We start from the raw sequence: 6,000 nt of genomic DNA, 5'->3' as shown, positions 1-6,000 counted from the left end.
ACTTTATAATAACTAAGTTAAGCATATGCATATGCATCATAAAAGTTTAACCAAGCTAAGAAAAACAACAACCAGTAAAGAGGAAAAGAAAAATTCTGGGAAGCACTAATCATAATGTCTTTTTAAAATCTGAATTTATGAAAGATAGAGGCTGCCTATATTACCTCCCACCCGTGGCTATTTAATTTTTTTTTTTTTACTAAGCCAATTCATGATAAATACATTAATGTTTAACAAATGGTACAAAAGAGGACATAAAAAGAACATGGACAGAAAGCTTAGGTGCATTATTTAAGGAGGATTAAGGATTTAAGTCTCTTCTGGATTTGGTTCAGAAAGAGGGGGTAATAATACTTGCCTAATTAAGTAGTAAGTGGTGTAGATTAAAGTGTTTGTAAACATTAATTAAAGACGCAGGGAGTTAGAGGAGGCCAATGTGTTATTAGTGAAAAAGTTTTCTCCCCTTTAATCAGATGCCTCCTTCTGGGAAGGGCAAAGAAATGATATCAGGACTAAGGAATTAAGGCTCAGCCCTAAGTGTCGCCAGCGACTCAGTCATCCTTTGCCATCAACCACTTCCTTCCTTAGCTTTCTGTAAAATGGGGATAAGTACAAAGTACTCTGCAATACGAGTTTTTATCATATCTGCCATTTGAGTATATATCAAACCCTGCAATTAATAAAACCCCACAACTCTTGCTTTCTCCCTTCTTACAGAGTTGTCCCACCCCATTAACTTCCACCAACATTAATTTCACTTCCACCAACTTACAAAAGCTTTCCACAACCAGCTAATAACCTCAGTGGACATTTCCACGGTGATTAAGGAGGAACGGGACCGCGCAATAGGGTCAAAACCTCTTGGACGCGTTTCTTCGCCTCTCTGAACCTCCGTTTTCCTCCTCTGTAAAATGGGGATGAGAAATCAGGCAGCTGTTCTAAGGATTTAATGAAATTATGTGTGTCTATTAAAAGCCTTGTTGGAGGCTAATAAGAATTTGATTCGTGATAGTTACTATCGCTAAATATAAAATAACCTCTTAAAGCTGACTATAGGAGGAGGAAAAAAATGGTCCGTTTCATTCAGACTTTCAAATGCAAATCCCTATGTTTCCCTGTGTAATTCAGAGATGGGGCTAGGGGTTCACTCAGATCGGACCAATTCAAACCTGGCACCGACACCAACGACCTCTGAGGGAGGCGGCAGCCTGGCAGCACCGGCGCGGGGACTGGTCCCTTTAAATGTCCCGGGCACGCGCCCTGTGAGTTTGGAGAGCGGGACAGCCAAGACCCCGGTGGGAGCGCGTACGAGCACGCGTGGCGGCGCGGCGCAGAGCGCGCAGCCGGATGTGCGCGGAAGCGAGCGCCCTGCCGGGAGCGCGCGGCAGAGGGCGCGCAAGAGCGCGCGCGCGGCGGGGCGGCCGGGGATGGTCCGCGAGGTGCGCGCGAGCAGACGGGCGAGCGGGTGGCGCGGGCGCTCGGCTCCCGGTCCGCCGTCAGGGTGGGCTCCTGCGGTCCCCGGGGAGGGCGCTCCTGCCAGGTGAGTGCGGACTTCTTTATCCGGGACAGGGTGGGAGAGCGGGAGGGCGCCCTGGCAGCGGATCCCTTCGCCCCGCACGACGGTGAACCCGGCGGCGTTTGGAGCCGATCGCTGGAAGTTGGGGTTCGGGTGGGGCCCCAAGGGGAAGGGCGACCCCCTTTCCTAGTGAGCCAGCGGCTTGCTCTTCCCGCGGGTCGCTGCCGGTGCGGTCCTGGTAGGGATCTCTTTTAAAGCGCGTTCTTCGGTTCTTTCGCATCTCGTCCCTTGGAAGTTTGGAAAGACTCTGGCGCCATCCGAGGGGCTGTCGTCGGCCCAGTGGCCTCTCACCCAGGAAATTCGGGACCTCCCTCGGGATCCTGGGAGTAGGCGTGCGCCCGGCTCGGGGTCGGTGGGGAGGACGCGTGGTTTTCTGACTCCGAGGCTATCCTGGCGGGGGGGTGCACGGTGGTCAATGGCACGTTTCTTGCTTTGCTCGCAGAGCGGTCCGGGGTTGTCCCAACACTCCTGCCCTGGCCCCACTGCCCTCCTCGGAGGAGCCGCAGCGGCTGTGCAACTCCCGGGCACTGTGTCCCTTCCGCCGCAGGCAGGAGGGCGAGAGTCTCATATTGGCAGGAGGTGGCCGAAGCCACCTGTTAAACTTGGGTCCTGTGCAAAGTGACCAGTGGATTTCCGTCCCCACCCCCGCTCCCCAGCCCCTGACCCTCAACAGGTAACTGAGTCACGCGGGAAACGTGTAGGAACTGTCCCTGAGCTGGGGCGCGAGGGATTAAAAAAGAGAAGACTTTGTGGCTGATGTGGTGCAATTTAACAAAAGGCAATAAAACAAACTCCAGTATTTCTCCAAGGCTTTGAAAGTTTCCCAGTATTGTTTTACGGAGTCTAAATTTAAGCATCTAGCCTTTTTTTTTTTTTTTTTTTTTTTTTTTAAACCGCAGGAACTAACCTCAGAAAACATTTAACTCTTTGCCAGGACCCACTTGGTGCAAAACGAACACTCACAGGAAAGGAAAATGATTTTGTGCCTTTCCCCCTGCTAAATACAGTAGAACATTCAGGTCTGTTGCTGGAGACTGTAGGAAGAAGGTTCCTCTGGCTCTAATTTTCATTGAGAACTACTTTTTTTTTTTAATCTGTATTTCTGGAAGTTATAGAAACACCAAATCAGATACAAATGTAAGGTCACAGAAGAACCTAAGTTTATTAAAGATGCTTTTCTTTAAGCACTACATTCTTACTGCTCTAGCATGCACTGAAAAAAGTCTGCCCTCAAAGCTCAGTGTCTGAATGTTAGATTGTTTTTCTAGGTGGAGGAGGTATTTTGGTTTATGAGACCAATGTGGAAATACAAACAAATGCCCTATTTACTTGGGATTGGGTGGGAAGGGTGGAAGTTGTCAAAAATCTCTCTTGCCAAACTTGACAGTATATGTATGGAATCTTGTGTATTTTCTTGCTCAGACCTGTAATGGCCATTTTTAAGGGACTGGGTATATGCCTTGGTAACAGCACTACAGAGGTTTTTTTACATGTGGGAGTTGGTGATGGACAGGGAGGCCTGGCTTGCTGCGATTCATGGGGTCGCAAAGAGTCGGACATGACTGAGCGACCAAACTGAACTGAACTGAACTGAAGATATTGGATGCCGATAATTTAAAAGTAACACATTTTCTCTTTTAGTAGAAATCAGAAAGCCAAAATCAGATTATTTAGAGAAGTCTGGAAAGGAGAAAGATGATTTTAAGAAAATATGAGGGCGTTTGGCTCCACGTTGACTCTCTTTGAGGCCGTGGGCAGGATTTGCCTGTTTTAGTGCAGGCCCTGGGCATTCATGGGGCTTCCCTGGTGGCTCAGAGGGTAAAGAATCTGTGCCTGCAATGCAGGAGACCCGGGTTTGATCCCTGGGTTGGGAAGATACCCTGGAGAAGTGAATGGCTGCCCACTCCAGTATTCTTGCCTGGGAAATCCCATGGACAGAGGAGCCTGGCAGGCTACAGTCCATAGAGTCTTAGAGTCATGACTGAGCAACTAACACACTGGGTGATCATAAATTAATTCAGCAATATTTGCAAGCTTGTCTGACCACTTCCAATGTGCTGAGCACTGAACTAGTCATGGGACACACCAGCACACCTAGATAACTGCCACTCGACCCGAACTGATTAAACCAGATCGAGTAAAGCCTTCATTGGAAGCTGAAGCTACACCTGGCCCTGGTTCCAAAGCTCTCAGACACCTTAGGAGCCTGTGGTTGGCACCCTCTGCTGATTGTCAAGATCATCTCAAATAACTCCAAGAGATAGAGCTGAGCCTTGAAGCCTGGGGGAGAGGAGAAAGGCTTGGGTGGAGCAGAGCTGAGAACAGGGCATCCTCTGGAACAAAAGTTCAAGTGCATCGGCTGCCACTGGTACCAGGACATCCTAGGAGCATCCCAGAACCTGCGCCTTCGCTGGTAGAGGGCGGCTTTTCCTTTCAGCTTCCACTGCCCTCTCTGTGCAGTGTTGGTGGCTTCACCGCTGCCTGCATGTTCTCAGGACGACGGGCTGGGCAGCTCTACCCCTGGGGCCCTGCAGCCTTCCTCTCTTGAATCTGAGTGGGTTCAGCTTCTGTTCACGTTAGCACAGGGGCGTCAGGACCGTGCAGTCCCCATAGCAGCCTCTGTAGAGAACCACCCTGAAGCTTCACTTCTCAGCAATGCTGTTGTCCCCCTCCCAAACCTGCAGCATTAATCTTGAATCGTGTTTTGAGGAAGTAGGTGCTAGGTTTATGGTAAAGAAATGTGCAGGGCAGAACATGCTGCCTTATTGAATAGCGATGTGATTGTTCCATACAAACTTGTATTTTCAGACTGGATGTTTCCAAATACCTACCACTCAAGACTTGGTTCTCTCTCTCTCTTTGATAGTGAAAACCATAGAACAGTGAATTTATCATTTTAGAGTGTACAGATCAATGACATTAAGTACATTCACATTATATGTGTTTGAGAAACATGTTTTCTTTCATTTTGTTCTGTAGAGGTCTACAGATATCCGTTCAATGAACTTTATTGAAATCCTATTTTTTTGTTGTTGCTTGTTTCTTTGTATATGTCTTTCTTCATATTAGTTAATACCTACAATTGTAATGACTGAATGCTGTGCTGTGTGCTGTGCTCAGTCACGTCTGACTCTGTGACCCCATGAACTGGAGCCTGCCAGGCTTCTCTGGCCATGGAATTTTCCAAACAAGAATACTGGAGCAGGTTGCCATTTCCTACTCCAGTAAATGAACTTTATTAATTTCATCATTTCTCACTAACTTTGTGTGTGCTTAACATGTCAATCGTTGAGAGAGGTGTATTGAAAGATCCCACTGTAATGGGGTCTTTGTTGATAGCGCCTTATATTTGAGCTAAAAAATATTCTGAGACTATATGTAAATACAACTTTCTATTTTAATTTCTAACTATGCATCTGTACATTTATATTGTTAGACATACACTGTCTAATAGGAATTGAATTTTTATTATCACATAGTTACTTTTATCATTAGTGAGGATTTTTGCCCTAAAGTCTATTTTGTCTGATGTGATATAGAAAGAAAGAAAGTGAAGTTGCTTAGTTGTGTCCGACTCTTTGTGACTCTGAGGACTATAGCCCTCCAGGCTCCTCTGTCCATGGAATTTTCCAGGCAAGAATACTGGCGTGGGTTGCCATTTCCTACTCCAGGGGATCTTCCCCACCCAGGGATCGAACCTGGGTCTCTTGCGTCTTCTGCAATGACGGGCAGATTCTGTACTGCAGTATACTTGACATTCAATAAACTGGAGTACATCCACAATGTTTTGCAACCATCACCACTATCCAGTTCCAGAACTTTTTCATCACCGCAGAAGGAAAATCCATACCTGTTAAGCAGTCAGTCTCTACTTCCTCCCCTGTTCCAGCCCCTGGAAGCCACTAACCTGTTTCTGCCTCTGTGGATTTGCCTTTTGGAATATTTCATACCAGTTGACTTATACAATGTATATCTGGCTTCTTTTACTTACAGTGTTTTCAGGATTCATCCATTTGTAGCATGAATCATTACTTCATTCCTTTTTGTGGCTGAGTAATATTCCCCTGAATGGATATATCATAGTTTACTTATTCATTATCAGCGTATGGACATTTGGGTAGTTTCCACCTTTTGGTTTGTGAGTAGTGAAGTTACAAGGAACTTCCAAACTGTTTTCCACAGTAGCTGCACCATTTAACATTCCCGCTAGCAATGTTTGAGGATTCCAGTTTCTCCACATGCTCACCAACACTTGTTGTTTTCTGTGTTTTTGTTTTTACAGCCACCCCAGTGGTCATGAAGTGGTGTCTTTTTGTGGTGTTGATTTGCATTTCACTAATGACTAATAATGATGAGCATCTTTTCATGGACTTAGTGACCACTTCGAGATTTTCTTTGGAGAAAACTCTGTTCAAGGACTTGAT

The 6,000-nt window shown here is 46.4% G+C and overlaps 1 protein-coding gene across 1 annotated transcript in view; it reads left to right on the top strand.

Moving 5' to 3' along the window:
• The first annotated feature begins 1,401 nt into the window (after window positions 1–1,401).
• The window catches only part of PROSER2 (proline and serine rich 2), a 42,756-nt gene continuing 38,157 nt past the window's right edge, over window positions 1,402–6,000 (top strand). Inside the window, exon 1 of the mRNA XM_005907412.2 lies at window positions 1,402–1,540. The gene's annotated coding sequence lies outside the window, so the exon portion shown is untranslated. The remainder of the gene's footprint in view (window positions 1,541–6,000) is intronic.

The sequence above is a fragment of the Bos mutus genome, chromosome 13 (genome assembly GCF_027580195.1).
Source record: "Bos mutus isolate GX-2022 chromosome 13, NWIPB_WYAK_1.1, whole genome shotgun sequence".
Taxonomy (NCBI): Eukaryota; Metazoa; Chordata; class Mammalia; order Artiodactyla; family Bovidae; genus Bos; species Bos mutus.
This window is presented reverse-complemented; position numbering and strand designations above follow the sequence as displayed.